This window comes from Mustela lutreola, chromosome 7 (assembly GCF_030435805.1).
Source record: "Mustela lutreola isolate mMusLut2 chromosome 7, mMusLut2.pri, whole genome shotgun sequence".
NCBI lineage: Eukaryota > Metazoa > Chordata > Mammalia > Carnivora > Mustelidae > Mustela > Mustela lutreola.
Window position 1 is genome coordinate 46,810,832 of NC_081296.1, and position 18,770 is coordinate 46,829,601.

Genomic DNA, 18,770 nt, shown 5'->3' on the forward strand with positions numbered 1-18,770 from the left:
CTGCAGGGAGTTTTTTCCTGGTTTATAGGTGCTGTACTCTGAGGAATACAAGAGTCCACTGTCCACCTCCTAGGAAGCCAGGGGTGGGTGTCCTGAGGCTCGGAACAAGGAGTGGCAGGATGGAGCTGAACCAAGGAAGAGAGTGGAAAAGTAAGCAGAGAGGGGAAGTAAGACAGGGAGAACTTTCATGTGTTCATTTGAGATGCATGCCTTACACACTGGAAGGCAACCCAATAGGACAGGCAAGAAACATTGTGAACCTTCCTCAGGACTTTTGATGGTGGGTCCCAGGTTTGAATGGGCACTCTCCAGTAATACCTTCACACCCTTCCCGACATAGTGACAAGTTCCATATGAAAGTCACTGGGAAACTAAGTGATACTGTTATCATTATGACATAGGATTTAATTCAGTATATATTTACTGAATGTATTCTGTGTGCCAGGCAGTGGGAACCTAAGGAGGGAAAGGAGACAATAACCATTGAGCCTTTGCAGCCCTAAAGGGATGCTGTTAGTCAGATCTTCTTATCATAGATCTCAAAGCCATATACTCTTCTTATCATGATGGCAGTTTCACATATGTCTGTGATTTTTTTTTTCTTACTGCGTCTCAGGCTGTAAGCTCTATGAGAGCAGAGAACTGTGTCTTTTTCTTCTTCACCATTGTGTCTTAAAGCTAAGCATAGATGCTAGTATTGGAAAGACATCCAATATTGTTGATTCATGAGTGTTACTATGTATTACCCCTTTGTGTGTGTGTGTGTGTGTGTGTGTGTGTGTGTGTGTGTGTGTGTGTGTTGGGGGGGTATTATTCCATTTTATAAGTGTGGAAACAGCCACAAAATACCCAAGTCCACCCCGAAGGCAGGATTCCAAACTGACGAAGGGAGGATTCCAAAACAGCTCAGGCTGACTCCACCACCCAGGGTCTTAATATCACGTCATGCTCCGTTCCCCGGGGTTGGAGGGGCCCGGACTGGTGGGAGAGACGGACAAGAATGCATGTACTGGGTAAATACTAGCGACATGAAAGAGACACGAACCGGAGGCGGCGAGGCGGGGAAAGGTGGGGGTCCCCAGCTCTGTTTAAATCCCGCGCACCCAGAGGAAGCAAAATTGAGTGGATCGGCTTGTGCATCCTGCTCAGACTCAAAATTGAGAGGAAGGTGGAAAGAGTTAGGACGCTCTGGGAAAGGAATGAGGGAGAAGGGAGGAGGAGGGGAAGTCAAGAAGAGGGGTGGCAGCAGTTCCTTCTTGCGTCGTGTCTGTTGCGGCGCAACACAATCCTTGGACCCAGCGGGGGCCGTCAAGGCGACTCTTTAAAGGGCACCTGGCAGCCTGGAGGCTAAGTTCACCTGCCCAGGTGGGGCGTCAGCACGCGAGCAGCTTAGCAGACGGTGGCCTCATAAAATAGCTTCTCCCCGATCTGGAAGGGAGTGGAGGGGAGATAAATGACGCTTTCTTGTGGGAAAGAGGTTTAGTAAATAAGGAATGTGAAGGCTCTGGAGAGAATTACAGTGCAAGCACCATGGCTATTATCCTAATCAGACACCATTTCAACACCTCTCCCTTCAAGTCATCCAGCCCTACAACAGGATTTATTTTCCAATAAGCGAAATCCCCGCCCGCCAACTCCGAGCCGCTTGGATAAGAGCTCTGTGGGAAACAGCAGCGACGAGGAGAGGCTATTTTGGGTGTGGGAACGCGGAGGGAGGAGGGGCGGCGCCGCCAGGCTGGGCGCGGGTGCGCGGGGAAAGCCTCCAGCTCGGGCTGCCACGGCAACCGCGTCCAGGCAACGCGCCCGGAAGCGGCTCGGGCGGCGCGCGGCGGCTCGCGCCCCCCGGGAGCCGCGAACCCGGCCGGGCCGCGCGCCGGGCCAGGCGGCAGGCGCGCGCTGATTGGACGGCGCTCCCCGCGGCGCGGGCCCGCAGCCGGGCGCCCCGCACAGCCGGCGCCAGCGGCCGCCGCACCCAGCCGCGCCGGCGAGGACATGGGCAGCCGCGGCGCGCCCGCCCCCCGCGCCGGTGAGTGCCGCGCCCCGGGCCCCCCCGGTCGGACGGGCTCAGCTCCCCGGCGGCGGGAGCTCCCTGGGACGGCCGGTGACCTTGGGGCAGCCGCCGGGGAGATAGGCTTGGGGGGCAGAGAGAGAGCTGCGCGTGGCCCATGTGACGTGCTGCCGGCGAGAGGGTTAACTGCATGCTGACGCGAGGGGATGAAGTTGGGCACGGAACGCAACTGGCATTGCATTTCTGCGGGGGCCGGGGGGAGTTGCGTGCTAGCAAACCAACAGAAGCCGGGAGGGACTGTCTGGGGGAGCTGGGGTGCTGCACATATTGCCAGGGGGTGGTGGTAAGTCAGCCGTCCTACTACTCAGAGCTGAGTGACCTTGGACAGGTTAACCTCTCTGCCTCCCCCCACCCCTTTCTCATTGAAGGGAGAGGCTTGGGCTCTTTGCGGTTCCACAGTGCTGTTGTTCCCTTGCACTGTAAGCTGAGAAAGGGTCCCAAAGTAGGGTTCTGCAGGAACAGGATCTACAGGACTCAATCATGTTTGTTAGACAAGGGGTTTCCATTAATTGGCTCTCAAAGTGGCAAGAAATGTTGCCGTTTTATGGAAGATAATGGACAGAAAACCGTGGGTGGCCCAGAGTGCCTTCTCAAGATGCCCAGGTTGAAACCTCTTGGGTGCTCTAAAAGTCAGGAACAAAATCAGGGTTAATCCTCCCGAGTTGTTCTTTCCTGTAGTTAATCTCATAGGAAACTTTGTATTTGAACAGGTAAAATCAAAACCCAACAGTGGCAGGCAGCAGCAAATTAAGTGAGTCATTTCTTCAGTATGCACGAGGTTTTTGTGTGTGTGTGTGTGTGTGTGTGTGTTTCTGCGCGCGCGCGTGTGCGCGTGCCCGGCTGTGCTCACGCTCTCATCTTAAAGTCTGTGTATGTCAGTGATAGGAATTATTTCATAGGAGTAACCAGAAATAACGCTAGAATGATTTGAGTCCACAGGAGTGCAGCTCTCTGGGAAGCAGGGGCAAACATTTGCAGCTTGCTCTTTAAATAGTTGGGTTTGTGAAAGTAAATAGATTCTTTACTGAGAAGCATCCCTAGGGTTTGCCCACTGTGTTCCGGTGGGGGCCTTGTCATGGAGTGTGTGTATTGGGAGGAAGGTACCTCTGAGACCCAGTAAGCTATGACACCTTTTCTATTTTTAGCACTGGCTGGTGCTAAAAAGACACTCAGGCCCCTTTGTATATTCTCAGTACATAAACTTCCCTCTTCCAAGAAGAGGGGAAGGAGAAAGTACCCTGTCCCTCTCATAGGTCCTTGGGGTTGCCTCTTCTGGCTTTCTGCTCTAAATCCTTAATGTTCATTCCAATCTGATTTCATCTGTATAAAAATGTGGGCTGGGAAGACATTTTCAGTGTTAATGAATAAGCTTCTGTAAGCTTGTTTACCTGATGGTTTAATAATCTCTAATGGTTTACGTGTTAAAAATCTGATAGCATTCAGACAGAAAAATCCTTGCTGCAGGAATTCAGCCACTAAGCCATACAAATCTTTAGTGAATCATATACTTCATTACACTTGGGAACCTCAGGGACAAACTAGTCCACTTTCTCTCTCTCTAGGCCACTGGCCTTTGTGTCTCCAAACCTGCCTTTCAGTCTCTTGTTTCTCACATCCTACAGCGATACTCCTGAATTTTCATTTTTCTGCAGCTGAGCCTATCTTCTGTCCCTCCCCTAGCACCAGAGCCTGAGTGAACAGTTTCTCTCAGAATAGCCCTCTCCTGTCTCGGTCTCACCGGAGCAGGGATTGGATTTCCTGCTTCTCAGTGCTACCTCCAAACCATTAACCCGTTCACTAACAAAGTATTCTGTTCACAAGGTCATGCTGTCTGCTCAATGCCCTATACCCTCCTTCTTATGTTCTGGATCAGTGCTTGCTAAACCTGGTGGTTTCTTAGAATGACCCAGAGTATTATGAAAAAAATGTGGCACTTTAGACTCTCTCAAATACACCAAATGAGAATCATCAAGATGGGCAAGACCTACAAATCCTTATTTTAAAAACAAACCCAAAAAGAAGAAGGAGGAGGAAGGAAGATGGGGAGAGAAGACTGAGTTCTGTGGGTGATTCTGATGTATACCCCAGTTTGGCAAGAACTTCCCTTGATGCTACAAAAAAGTAACAGACAGATAAACACGAGCAACTGGCTTGGTTCTCTTCTCTACCTTGTCTCTTGCCCATGACATTGAGGTTTATATTGAGGCTCTGTTAACTCATTGACCTTGAAGTTCCTCAGGGTCTTCAACTCCTATGGCCTTAATGTCCACTTAACGTCAACCACTCACATTTTGGGTTTGTTTCGTTTGGAGAATTTTTTCTACCTTCAAGATCTGGACTTTAGTCTGCTCAGCTGATTCTTTCTACTTACAGCACAGAATTTTAACCATTATTGAGGACTCTGGTCCCTTAATTGCTTGCTGTTCCAATCCCCTTATGGCTCCGTTTCTCCGCTTGGAGTCTAGATGTTGCCAGCCATTTCTGTTCTGTCTGGAATCCTGGAATCTTTATTCTTAACATATTGAGCTTCTCATATTCCAGTCCTCAATCCAAAATCACCCTCATTATCTACTTTTTCTTCTCCCAGCCTGCCAAGTTATCCAGGAGAAAGTCACAAAGACCTGTGGACTGGTTCCACTGCAAATTTATGCTGGCTCTAATTTCACCTAGGTCTTGCTTTTCTATGGGAAAAAAAAATCCATCTTTTATTAACTCACGACTGCATTCCTTTAGAGGTTGTGCCAGATCTTCCCATTTCTTACACTTCCAGTCAGTTTCCTTTCAGCAGCCCTTTTTCACTAAGAGATGAAGGATGTCCACATCCTGGTTTACTGCCCTCTGCCTCCGTATAAGCTGTCATTGTACCTACCTTACCACCCCATACATTTTTCTTTCTTTCTTTTTTTTTTTTTTTAAAGATTTTATTTATTTATTGGAGAGAGAGAGAGCACAAGCAAGGTGAGGGACAGAGGGAGAAGCAGACTCCCTGCTGAGCAGGGAGGCCACTAAGGGGCTCGATCCCAGGGCTCAGGATCATGACTTGAGTCTAAGGCAGACATTTAACTGACTGAGCCACTCAGGCTCCCCCCAAACATTTTTCTTTACCCATCTTTGTCCTTCTTTATTTCCTCTTTCTGTAAGGCAAAAACATGTCTACAAGTCCCCTCCCCATAATTAACCCATATATACTGCACACTCTCCATTCTCTGGACTTCTGCCCTTCCTTCTTGCCTCATGAGAGAGCTTGCTTTGTCTGTTATTCCCTCTCTTCAGCTTTTTTGGTCCCTCCTTACTCTGCCCAACTCTCACCCCACCGTATGTGCAAGTCATCTTTCTCATAATAAAAGAAACTGCTAGAGTCCCAACTCTGTCCACTAGAACTTTCTGTGATGTTGGAAATATCTTGTACCTGCGCTGTCCAGTGTGATTGTCACTGGCTACAGTGTGACTACTGAGCATATGAAATGTGGCTAATGTGACCGAGGAGCACAATTTCCAGTTTTTGTTAATTTTTATTAAGATTTTTTATTTATTTACGACAGAAAGAGAGAGAGCGCGAGCGTTCGCGCACACATTAGTAGGGGCAGAGGCAAAGGGAGAGGGATAAGTAGACTCCCCACTGAGCAGGTAGCCGGATGTGGGGCTGAATCCCAGGACCCTGAGGTTGTGACTTGAGCCGAAGGCAGGCACCTTAACCTTAACCAACTGAGCCACCCAGGTGGCCCAGGTTTTTGTTAATTTTAAATTCATTTCAAGAGCACTTAGGGCAAAGGCTCCAGTGTCTGGCTGTGTCGTGTGCACCCTGCTGCCGGGTTCTGCTGTCTTCTGGGTTTCCCTCCTCTGACTGCCCACTCATTTGTCTGGCCCCACCCTCACCTTTGTGCTGAAACTGCTTTCTTGTGGAGCTCCCGCAGTGGTGTCCTGGTGGCAGAGCTGAGGCCTGTTTCTGTCTTTCCCTCCTTGATCTGCCCTGCCGCCTGCTGCCTGGATCTCTCTCTTCCCTTGTCTCCGTGTCACTGGTTATCCACCAGCAGCTCAATCCTCTTTACCTCCTGTTTCCCCCAGACTTCCGGACGTGGGATTCTGGGGGGTCCTGTTCTTGGCGTTCTTCTCTTCCTCTGCTGACCTCCTGCCTTCTCCCTGTCCCAGCTGTCAACTCACCTTGCGGCTGACGTTAGTTGTCATTGGGTGGTTGTCCTGGGCATTACTGGGCGTCGCCACTGACCCGTACCCTGTCCTTTCATCCCCTTCCACGTCTGTGGGGCACATACTCCCATCATTCCTGTTGTGCAGGTGAAGAACTTGGAGGAGAGAGAAATGAAAATAACCTAAGTCAGTGACTGGTTGTGAAGGGGCAGACCTGAGAAAGGAATCCTGGCACTCTGACCGGAGAGCCTACTTTCACCAGGCTTTCCCTACGCCTCCAGAGGCCTTCAGAGCTGCATTTTGAGCCTACCCTCTCCCAAATTCCATTCGGAATCTGATACCCAGAAGCCCAACTGTTCGGTCTCTAAACAGCTCCTTGTCATGGCTTCCTTAAATCACTTTCACCTTTTTAACTTTTTATTATGAAATAAAGCAGATTTACGGAAGAGTTGCAAGAATAACTTAAATAGGGGTGCCTGAGTGGCTCAGTGGGTTAAAGCCTCTGCCTTCGGCTCTTGTCATGATCTCAGGGTCCTGGGATCGAGCCCCACATCGGGCTCTCTGCTCAGCAGGGAGCCTGCTTCCCCCTTCTCTCTCTCTGCCTACTTGTGATCTCTCTCTGTCAAATAAATAAATAAAATCTTAAAAAAAAAAAAAGAATAACTTAAATAATTTGCATCTTTAACCCAAATTCTACAAATATTGACCATTTGCCCCACTTGCTTTATCCTTCTCTTTCGTGCTCTCTCTCCACACACATAGACATGCGCGCGCGCACACACACACACACACACACTCATGCATGCACACATACATATGTTGTTGTAGTTTTTCAGAGCCTTTTCAGAGTTAAGCTGTAGACATAATGTCCCTTTACCTACCTCCCCCAGTACTTCAGTGTTGTTTCCTAAAAAACAGGACATTTCAGGGCACCTGGGTGGCTTAGTGGGTTAAGCCTTTGCCTTCTGCTCAGGTCATGATCCCAGGGTCCTGGGATGGTGCCCCACATCGGGCTCTCTGCTCAGCAGAAGCCTGCTTCCTCCTCTCTCTCTCTGCCTGCCTCCCTGCCTACTTATGATCTCTCTCTGTCAAATAAATAAATAAAATCTTTACAATAAAATTAAAAAAAAAACCATAAAACAAAGACATTGCTTGCATAACGAGAGTCCAAAATTGAGACATTGCCATTGATTCCATACTGTTGTCTAATCTACAGACCTTACTCGCATGTCCCCAGTAGCCCTAATAATGTCCTTCATAGTAGAAGAGGAGGAACAAATCTTTAAATCTTTAGCTGTGTTTGTTGTCATGCCTCTTTAATCTCCTTTCGTCTGGATGGTTCCTCAGTTATCCTTGGACTTGTTGTCCTCGGACTTGACGCTTTGGAAGGGGACAGACTGATATTTTGTACGGTGTCCTTTAACTGGGGTTTGCCTGGAGCTTCTCACGGTGGATTTCGGGAGGCATCCCACAGGGCAACAGTGTGCCCCTCTCACTGCCTTCGCTAATGATTTCCATGCCTGTCACCATCCTCTGTGACCCGCGCTTGGTCCCGCGGCTCATTCTCACTTCTCTTCGCCACCCTCCCACATGCAGCTGACCGCTGAGCGTTGAGGTGCTCCCTGCAAGGTCTCCCTCAACTGCTCCGCTTCCTTTCTGTTCCTACCGCCTCCCTCTGCCCACGATCCCAGCGGCCCTCCACCAGGAGCCCCTGCGCGGGGAATTTCCACAAGGCAGGGCTTCTTCTACTTTGCCCTCCCTCCACACTTTCTCCTGCTGCCCTGTGTTTCCTTAACTCCTCCCTTTTGAATGCCCAACAGTTGGCACTGGTCCTGCCTTTGCCCAAAGGTGAGGCCTGGTTTGTGCCCCTCACGCAGCAGGTACCAGCCTCTCTACTCTTCCCTGTCGGCGTGAAGCTCTGGAGTAGGAGCTTTGTCTCGTTCAGCACTGTCGAGGCTCAATGAGTATTTGCTGACTGGACTCATTTCCTTGATGAAATCATTTCGCGAACTGCGCAGAGTGATCTTAGAGTTGTCTGCTAGCATCTGGTACGTGATGGTGGGTGGGAGCCCCATGCCTTGCTCTGGGAGTCAGGTAGATGGGGGGCTCAAAATAGGGCCTTTTAGCAAACCGACAGGTAATTTGAAAAGGTACTAACGTGTTGTAAGTGGGGTAAGTGATTTTCCCCTAATGACACCTGAACCTGGTGTGTATGTGTCAAGACAAAGAAATGGCACATTTGATTTAAAAAAGAGAGTATAGAAAGCTAACATAGCATATTAAAAATGGCCCATCTATTCCTTCACACCCCAAATGAGCAGCTGCATGTGTGAGAAGCAGTTTCTCAGGCTCCCATCCTCCCTGGGAGCCCTCGGACCACCTGTTTCTCTCCTCTTCATTGTCTGGCTGCCTCTCCCTCCACGCCTGGCCCACGGCACTGCCTTTCCGCCTTCACTCCTGCCCCCTTTCTCCCTTGTTTCTCCTTCTGCCTGTTCCTTTCTCTTAATAACTCTTCTGCTTTCATCCCTTTCTCTGTCTGCATTATTTTCCTTTTTGATTTGTTGGGTGTGGTTTTAGGTTCCATGAATTTTAAATATAAAAGCAGGTGAAAAAAGATAAAAGAGTGTTTTTGTTTTTGTTTTTACTCTTCAGTGGTCTTCTGTTGATTCCTTCCCCAGCCCCCACCATGACTCAGTGGCTCTTGGTATTTTAAAAACATAGCAGAGATTATAAAATGGTTTATTCGGTTACCTTTCTGGCCCACCAGGAAAGTTCCTGGGAATGTGCTGGTTGACAGACACCAAAAGGCCTGAATTTCTCAGTCTCTGCTAAAGCAAAATTGGTATTTGAAGTCAGTCATCAGATCGTCGGGTGGTGAGCTGTTGAGATTGTTGGAATGACAGTATTTCGGCTCAAGGCGTGCCTGTGCTTGCTGGCCGGTGGTCAGCTTTCTTCTCATTCTTAAGAGAATGCTTTTGTGCAGATGACATCTTCTCTGGCAAAAGTAGCTACAGAAGCGAAGGCAAGAGATTCTGCTGCTTAGCCGAGTGGGGCTTACATACAAAGCGTGTTTATGTGGGAGAGAATGTGTGGGGGTTGCTTTCACATTATGGAATTCTTAAAATTGTTTAACCGGGAAGATGTTATTCAGAAACCCCTGGTGACTTCAGCTTGTTTTTTTTGTTGATTTCAGATTTCTTTTTTCCACATTTTTAATTATCTCTGGAAGAGCACAGGAGTCCTCCCCTGCTCTCTCCAAAATAGTTATAAAATTAATGCACTGAAGTCAAGTTGTTACTCCAAATAAAAGAGTCTCTCATAGACTCTTGTGTTCAGCCGAGAAGTCCAGCCCCCTCCTACTGTCTGTGAGAGAAAGGGCAGAAGCTGGAGGCTGGATCTTTCTCCCATGGCCACATTCTTAGCTTTACAGAGATGCATGTAGGATAGAACCCAAATTCTGTCTACAGACACAGTCATGCCTGCCTTCCAGCGGTCCTTGGTGCATCTGGGGGTGTAGGTAATTTAGTAGGTAGAAAGTTTACACCAGCCTTTAGTAATATATTTTTTTTCTGTTCTAGCTGTTGCCTTTGTCAGGTTCCCTTTTTAACATTCAGTAATGTGTCTTCTCTAATGCTAGAAAGAAAGTTGCCAAATATAGCTGTTGAGCATAATAAAACACCCTGAAAGTAATATTAAGACACTTCTTTTTGGTGTGGGTGCCCGTGCGCACTGCAGGGCAACCTAAAGGAGTCCGCCAGGCTCACAGCTGGAGGGGATCTTGAGTCAGCCATCGCTCTGTCATCTGGGCAGAGCAACTCAGTAATTAAAACGATGGGCCTTACCAAATTAGAAGAACAAGCCAATGAGCAAATATTTCCGAGTGTCTGTGAAGAGGCGCTGTGCTGGGCTTCACAGGGGTTACAGGTGCTGATGGTAGGGTGTCCCTACGGCCCCAAAGTAGCTCAGCTGGAGAGACATAATCCATGAAAAGTTCAAATAACAATAGAAGATTTAAATAGCATTTCAAAAATGGCTGTTATTAATAGATGGGAACAAAAACCAATCTGTTTTTGCAAGGTTAACATCGTTCTAAGGTGGGAGAATGGGTTAAAGCCATACCGGTGGCCATTCCTCGGGTTCTAGGGGTTTGTATGATTCCAATCCATTCCCATCTGGACCAGAGGCCACATATATGTTACAGATTTTCCTGATTGCCTCAGTTATTTAGCGAGCCTTGCACTTGCTGGCAGCCACAATCAATGTTTTGAGCATTTGAAAGGTTTTTTTGTTTGTTTGGTTTTGGTTTGTTGTTGTTGTTGTTTTTTTTTTTTTTAAGATTTATTTATTTATTTGACAGACAGAGATCACAAGTAGGCAGAGAGGCAGGCAGAGAGAGAGCGGGGGAAGCAGGCTCCCCGCTGAGCAGAGAGCCCAACTCGGGGCTCAATTCCAGGACCCCAGGATCATGACCTGAGCCGAAGGCAGAGGCTTTAACCCACTGAGCCACGCAGGCGCCCCTGTTTGTTTGGTTTTAATGGGTCAGAAATACAGCCACTTTCCCCCTCAGCAGAGGGGAAGGAGAACAAGTTTTGCAAAGTAGAATTAAGGTCATTTTCACAAAAGGCATTAGAGATAGTTGCCTTGGGACCCTGTGGAGGGACTTGTGCTGTCCTGTGGAGGGACATGAGACTTTTGGGATGCCATGCTGGGGGCTCCCACCAATGGCAGCCATTGGACCTGTGTGCAACACCTGAGTCCCAACGTAAGGGCAATCCAGGGCTCTGATGAAAGCTTCAGCGAGCGTATTGTGATGTGCCCACAGGGGAATGGGGCTTGGGGAATCATTCACAGGAAACCAGGAGCTGTTGTTTGATGAGTATAGAGTTTTAGTTTGGGAAGATGAAAAAGTTCTAGAGATCTTTATATCTCTAGATATAGATCTTTATATCTTCTAGAACTCTAGATATAAAGATTTCTAGAACTAGATTTCTAGAGATAGAAAGTTAACACTACTGTAGTGCACACTTACATTTCTTAAAGATGATAAATCTTGTGTTACCTGTTTTTAACCACGGGAGAAAAAAAAAAAGCCTATAAAACTTATTTTACCTGAACTATAGCATAACCTTTAAACCCAGAATCAGGCTTGTCTCTTGATTTTGATAACTATACATGGGCAGTTTCTGTTTTTTTTATTTTGTTTTGTTTTGTTTTTGCTCATTGGCGCTTTCTTTTCCTCAAGAAGTTTGTATTTAGATTTTTGTCATTGTGAAAACAACATACTTATTAAAGTATTTTCAAAATAAGGAAAAGTGGAATAAAAATGTACCCAATGCCACTATTTATATTTTGATTTATGTCTTTATGTTGTTTTAAGAAAATATTATCATAATAGTACTTCTAGTACTGGAACCCCTGCTCTACTCTGCTCAGGACAGTTGAGGGACTTATGGGTTGCTGGAGTATTGTAGAATTGAAAAGAAATGTCCGGGTGTGTCAGGTAAGATTAATTCGCCATTGACCTAAGGTGTCCAGAGAAGGATATTTTGATATGAAGACACCCAGTGTCTTAGACGCTGTGTAAGGCCTTATAACATTCCCTCCTTTGGTGACTTACCCAGATTTCTCCAGATCCACCTCATAACCATAATGCCATTTCCATGCTCAAATGTGCCAGCTCAGTACATTTCTTGCAAGGATGGCTCGTCTATTCACCCAAATGCTGTCCAGGTTTAGGGAGAGGGAGCTGGTCTATTAAGAAGAAGGCAGAGTGTTTTATAAGACTTATTTGTGCCGTTTGTGCTGTTTCATTTTCTTTGCACATAATGTGGTGGCATTCTCTCAATCTGAGCCCTGTGATTGATTTATGGAAGGCTCCTGCTGTTATCAGTGGTATCTTTTCGGCCATTTTTATCAATCTAATACTTTGGCTTTGGAATTAGTCATCCCTGGCCGCAGTTGCATGGCCTTCTTCCTCCTCCTTGTACTGAAAACAAATGATTTACCTAGATACCAGCTATTCACACCACAGAGCAGTGCCAGCAGTTTGGCACTCAAGGAGGTGTCCATTCATGGAGGCAGAGCCCTGTGGTGGGTCAGTTCAGAGCTGGGAGGAAGGCAGATAAGGGTGGCCTGTGCTGGGGTGCTTGGGTGGCTCAGTCGTTAAGGGTCTGCCTTCTGTTGGGGTCATGATCCTGGGGTCCTAGGATCAAGCCCCACATTGGGCTTTCAGCTCAGTGGGAAGCCTGCTTCTCCCTCATCTTCTTCCACTCCCCTGCTTGTGTTGCCTCTCTCTCTGACATGTAAATAAATAAAATCTAAAAAAAAAAAAGCATGGCCAGTGCTCACAGAGGGGTAGTAGTTTCCTTGTCCTTGACGGTTCCATCCACCTCCATAGGCCCAGGGTCAGGTGAGCTCCTCACCTTGGGGAGGAAGAGTAGAAAGAGAGGGGAGTATGGCAGAGGGAGACCTTAAAAAATTGGCCTGTCTTTTAAACTCAAGTTAAAATGTTTGTACCATCTATACTGTGGTGCCGAGGAGCAAAGCTCTGGTTTCCAGGCTCTGATTATGGTTTTATATAGTGCTATAAATCCTTTTTCAAATTTATTCTTTAAAAAAAACTTAGCATTATAGCTGGCATATAAATTTTTTTATGTTACTTCATAGTCTTTGTAACCATTATTTTAAATGGTTTTTGATATTCTCTTGAGTGGGTGTGCCGTGCTTTAATTAACTGCTCTTTTATGGTTGGACACTTAACCAATAGCCATTTATAGAAATATTAACATTTAGATAAGATCACATGTTAAGTATGGATGAAATGCCTTAGGGCCAGGGATCTGATGAAGATTAGTTACTGTTCTCATTTCATGGTCCTCAGAAAGTCTAGGGCAAGATTGAGTTCTGAGTGTGTGTGCTGGGGAGACTAACACTTTGACTTCCTTCCACTTCATAGTCTTTACATGATTATTTGTTTGTTTTAAAGATTTTAAAGAGTGAGTGAGAGAGAGCGAGAGCGAGAGCGAGAGAGCACAAGCAGGGGGAGCAGCCGGCAGAGGGAGAAGCAGGCTCCCCGCTGAGCAAGGATGTGGGACTTGATCCCAGGACCCTGGGATCCTGATCTGAGCTGGAGGCAGATGCTTAACCGACTGAGCCACCCAGGCACCCCTGTTTGTTTATTTTTAAGTAGAGGTGGAAAGAAGTAATTTTTTTTTAATGATACAATGAAAAATTAAGAAGTAAAACATCATACATTTAGTTGGAAGTGTCTGTATCCATATGTCTGATCCCTCTGTCACTCAGAGACAAATATGACTCTGATTTGGTGTCTTCCATGCTCGTCTTTCAATATTACAGATTTGGCATATTAACTTGACATATTTTAAACCTTTATAAAAAGATCATTAGGTGTCCATATGCTTCTTCAGCTTGCTTTTTGACAATGTATTTGTGAGATTCATTCACATTGAGACTTGTAACACTAATCCATTTATCTCCACAATGGGTGGTTCTTCACTGCATGAATGTGTCACGCTTTATTCATCCTTTTGCCTGATGATGGGTGTTCAATGCACACCCCCCCAGCCACCACCTACTTTTTTGCTCTTAGAAATAATGCTGCCTTGAGTATTCTTGTAAATGTCTCTTTGTGAACATGTTTGAGAGGGCTTTTTTGGTTTTGTTTTCTTAGCAGTGGAATCATTGGGTCACGGAGTTTGCACATCTTCAGCTTTACTAGATACTGAAGATTGCCTTCCAGAGGAGTGGTACTGATTCACATTCCCATCTGGTGTTCCTCGTGTTCCATATATATTCCCGTCAATACCCGATCTTGCCATGCTTGATTTTTGCCATTCTGACGGGGTGAAACGGCATCCCTTGCAATCTGATCTCTTGTGGCAAATTAGATTTATTTTATGATTTGTTTCCATTTGTTTCTACAATGTTAGAAAAAAACTTGTTAAATTTCTTATTCTTTCTTTAATGTATTTATTGAGATTCTTTAAAAGTAAAATAACCATTTAGAAATTTAGTAAAAGACTTAAATATTAGATTATAAAATCAATAATCTCTTCGCAGTGAGCAGAACTACCCCCTGTGTGATTTGGTATCAGAATCCCGGGTGACTACAGCTGCCGACTGAGGACAGGGGACTGCCACTTGACTGGTCTCTGCCGTATTCTGTGGGTTAGGAGCAAGTCATACGTACCACCACTTTCAAGGGGAGGGGATCACACAGATATGGACTCCAGGAGGCAGAGATCATGGGGGCTACCTTACATACTAGTCTGTCCCCCGCAGCAGGTACCATGTTGGGATCCTCATGTTTCAGTGTCAAGTTTCACATCTCAGGTTTCGATGGTTAGCACTGCTATGGCAATCAGAGACAGATTTTGGGAGACAGACTCACACAAGTCTGGTTCCCATCACAGTGAGAAAAGTAGCTGGCAGACTGGGGCTTGTGCTGCTTCTCGCATGTTCTACTTTTACACACATCCACACAGGAGGCTAAATGATACGCTTGGTGAATTTGGGCTCAGGGCAAGAGGAGTGAGCAGGAATACCTTGGGGGCTAATGGCCTTGGACCATGAGAACTTAATACATCCCTCTCCATCACAGAACCCTTCCTGCGGCCCCAGATTCTCACGTTGCTGGAAACACTGATAAATTTTTCCTCTTTAAACTCTGCTTTTACTGGATATGCTGTGTATACCATCCCTCTTTCTGGTTGCGCATTCATTCTCTAGTCAGAATATAATTCAGTTGATTAAAGTCAACATTAGGAAATGTCTTCATTTCTGTCATCTGTCCTTGAGATTCATTGATCCAGTAAATAGTCATTGATCATCAGTGTGCCAGGTACTTGGAATAAAGCTGTGGACAATTCAGCTCTTCATGGAGCCCACAGTATAGAGCCAAAGACTGACCTTGAACCAGTAATCACAAATGTGATGACCGCTTGCTCTGTTTTATTTGTGAGTGTTAGCAGTATCTTGGATTGTTCTTACAGATCTGCTGATTTCATCCCTTCTTGATTCTTTAGATTTCATTGTCAGAGTCGCACTTTATTTATTTATTTATTTATTTATTTATTTATTTATAAGAGAGAGAGAGAGAGAGAGAAACCACAAGCAGGGAGAGCAGCAGGCAGAGGGAGAGGGAGAAGCAGGTTCCCAGCTAAGCAGGGAGCCTGACATGGGGCTCAGTCCCAGGACCCTGGCATCATGACCTGAGCTGAAGGTAAATGCTTAACCGAATGAGCCACCCAGATCCCCTAGAGTCTCACTTTAACCTCAATTTTGGAAGTAGCTTGCCCTCTGCCCCTCAAACTTTTATACTACCTGCATTATCTCATAAAAGAAAGGAAAGGAAAGGAAAATTGAGACCCAAAATTTGAACTAAATCATGATTTAAAATAACATTTCTGTGTAAATGTTCATCAATAAGGGGCTGCCTAACAATTTGGTATATCCGTTCACTGTAATATTATGCTGGCATTAAAAATCATGATGTGTCTTTATATATGGTTCATGATACAGTGCCAATTAGGGAATGCAGGGCACACATGCTATAGAGTATGACTTTATTTTTTTCAAAAAGGAAAATGTATCCTGGGGAGAGATCTTTAAAAAAAAAAATGTAAATCAATACATTAACATCAATTTCTGAGGCTTAATTTTCACTTTGTTCTTTATGTCTTTATGTAGAGCTTAAATTTTAATCACAGAAAGCATTTTTCAGTTTAAGAAAAGGTGTTTCTTGCAACATGGAGGCTTAAATGGGTAGAAGAATAAATGAAACAAGATGGGATTGGGAGGGAGACAAACCATAAGTGACTCTTAATCTCACAAAACAAACTGAGGGTTGCCGGGGGGAGGGGGTTGGGGAGAAGGGGGTGGGATTATGGACATTGGGGAGGGTATGTGATTTGGTGAGTGCTGTGAAGTGTGTAAACCTGGTGATTCACAGACCTGGGGATAAAAATATATGTTTATAAAAAATATATGTTTATAAAAAATAAAAAATTTAAAAAAAAAAAAAAAAAAAAAAAAAAGAAAAGGTGTTTCTTAAAATGTTTCAAATTTCCTCATACAAAGATGTGTGTTGCAAATTGTTCTTTGCACATGTGTGCCTAATTGAAAAACGCGAGTGACAGCAAGACTTCATTCACTGTAGCTGTACCTTCACCAGTGGAATAGACTTGGCCAAATGAAAGGGTTAAAGCAGATGCCCGTCATTTCCCCACTAGTGCCACCCAGGAAACCATAGGATACCTCCTTAAACAAATGGGTACTATTTGCTGGACCATTTATACAAGATGTTATTTTAATTTAATTTAATTTTTTAAAAAATATTTTATTTATTTATTTGAAAGACAGAGATCACAAGTAGGCAGAGAGGTAGGCAGAGAGAGAGGAAGGGAAGCAGGCTCCATGCTGAGCAGAGAGCCTGATGTGGGGCTCGATCCCAGGACTCTGGGATCATGACCTGAGCTGAAGGCAGAGGCTTCAACCCACTGAGCCACCCAGGCATCCCTAATGTGTTATTTTTAAAAAGAGATGTGTTTTCTATCATATGTGCATTTGCCAGGGAAGGGAAAGGAACCAGCCCTTCCTGGGAGCTTTTGGAGGGCCCTAAGGCCAGACAGAGTTGTTGATTCCCTGTAGTCCTCCTGTGGGGTAATGCCTGGGTGAGGAAGAGGCAGAGGAAGAGGCAGAGGCCCAAGTTCAAATCCCTGCGTGTGGTTGGGCCAGTTCCTGAACCTTTCTAAGTCTGTTTCCGCTGTGTAAACGGTGATGGTAAGAGCATTCCTTCGCCAAGTGTGAGGATGAATTCGATGAATGCCCGAGAGTATGCTCCGGAGTGTCGGACAGGGGTTAGCACTTGTTGAGAGTGAGCAGCTATTATGTATGAGGTCCCCAGGCCAACAAGCTAAGGCCAGCCTGCTAAGATCACAGCTGGGAAGCCAGCCTTCAAATAAGGGTCTTTCTGACCTCACTGACCTCACAGTGCTTTCCAGTGCTGGACAAGTGTACCTGCGGCTGCACAAAGTGGGAGGAGGAGAGGCGGGGAGAGCACAGTCAGGAGGGGGAAGGAGAATGGACCGTGGGAATGCCCGGCTAAGAAAATGGAAGGGGCAAATGAAAATGCAGGGGGAGCCCTGAGCTGTAGGAAAAGGAAGTGGAGAGGCCAGAGCAGTGGGAAAAGCAAGAGGGAGGAGAGAGGAAGGCAGAAGCTCCTCCCCAGGCCCTGCCCTCCCCAGCGAAGTTCCTGGTCCTGGGACCTCTCCTCGCTTCTGACCCTCCCTCAGCTTGCCTTTCCTGTTCCCAGCCCTGGTCCAGTCACCCGTCTGCCCCAGCGCTGCCCAGGATGGAGTCCAAGCCCTGAGCGTGGGACAGAGCTACGTTAGAGCACGATTCCCACCCACCTGTCTTTCTAGGCACACCTTCCGCTGTTCTCTGCTCTCTCTCCTTTCCCTTTATTTTTAACTATGAGAAAATAGACTTTTCCCCCTACCACCAGATTACAACCACTTTATTCATAAGTGCTTTGCCTATTTTTTTTTAAAATTCTGACACCTAGCAGAACCCATCAGTACTGTATTTTGATAGTAAAATGAAAAACTAACTTAATTTTTACATGATTGACATTGAATTTTTCTGAAAGTTAAAACTGCCATTAGCAAAAATCATGTGTCATTTCACATTTGATGATACTGGAGGTATTTCTACCCAGTGTCATCTTACTTTATTTTTCAAAAGATGTATTTATTTTAGAGAGCAGGGAGGGGACAGAGGGAGAGAGAGAATCCAAGCAGACTTCCCACTGAATGCAGAGCCCAAAGCCAGGCTCTGGATACACCCTGGATATAATGACCTGAGCCAAAATCAAGAGCAGATGCTTAACCACCTGAGCCACCTAGGTGCCCTTAGTGTCATCTTACTTATAAAAATCTAATGAGAATCCTCATAATCACAATTAATTATTTTGGTTTAGATAAGAGCATTTTCCTTTACTCTTTTGTGAACTCCCAAACTCTATTGATATTGGACGTTGTGGTTTTTACTTTTTTACATTTCTTTCAACTCTTCTCTCCTTGCTTTGCTTACCTGTCCCTTCCTCTAATTTTCCCAAGTTTTTTAAACTCATAAGCTGGGGATTAATATTATATCAGCAAAACACAACAGAGTCAGACCAGTAGATAGTCTAGATCTGCCTAATAATGTTGTAGTACCACTTGTAGTTCTAGAGCTCAGATTTATAAAAGTGCAGGAATGGATGACCACAGGCAGGTCGGCCAGAATTGACAATGGGAAGATCTGGAAATGATCTTTGAGAAGTTATTTAACCCAGTGACTTATTTATTTTAATCCTTATTTCTTTGTAATATAGGTCCCATTGTCTGATAAAGAATCACAACACTAACCAACCAAGCAAGCTCACAAACAAATTCCCACCACATTTCTTTTTTTTTTTTTTAATTTTTTATTCTTTATAAACATATATTTTTATCCCCAGGGGTACAGGTCTGTGAATCACCAGGTTTACACACTT

At 45.6% G+C, this 18,770-nt stretch overlaps 1 protein-coding gene across 3 annotated transcripts in view; it reads left to right on the forward strand.

Annotated features, from left to right (window-relative positions):
• The first annotated feature begins 1,898 nt into the window (after positions 1–1,898).
• FAM81A (family with sequence similarity 81 member A) overlaps positions 1,899–18,770 on the forward strand; it is an 81,333-nt gene continuing 64,461 nt past the window's right edge. For 2 of the 3 annotated variants that reach the window (XM_059180654.1, XM_059180656.1), the window contains exon 1: positions 1,899–2,026. The gene's annotated coding sequence lies outside the window, so the exon portion shown is untranslated. The remainder of the gene's footprint in view (positions 2,027–18,770) is intronic. The other variant, XM_059180655.1, reaches the window with a different exon arrangement.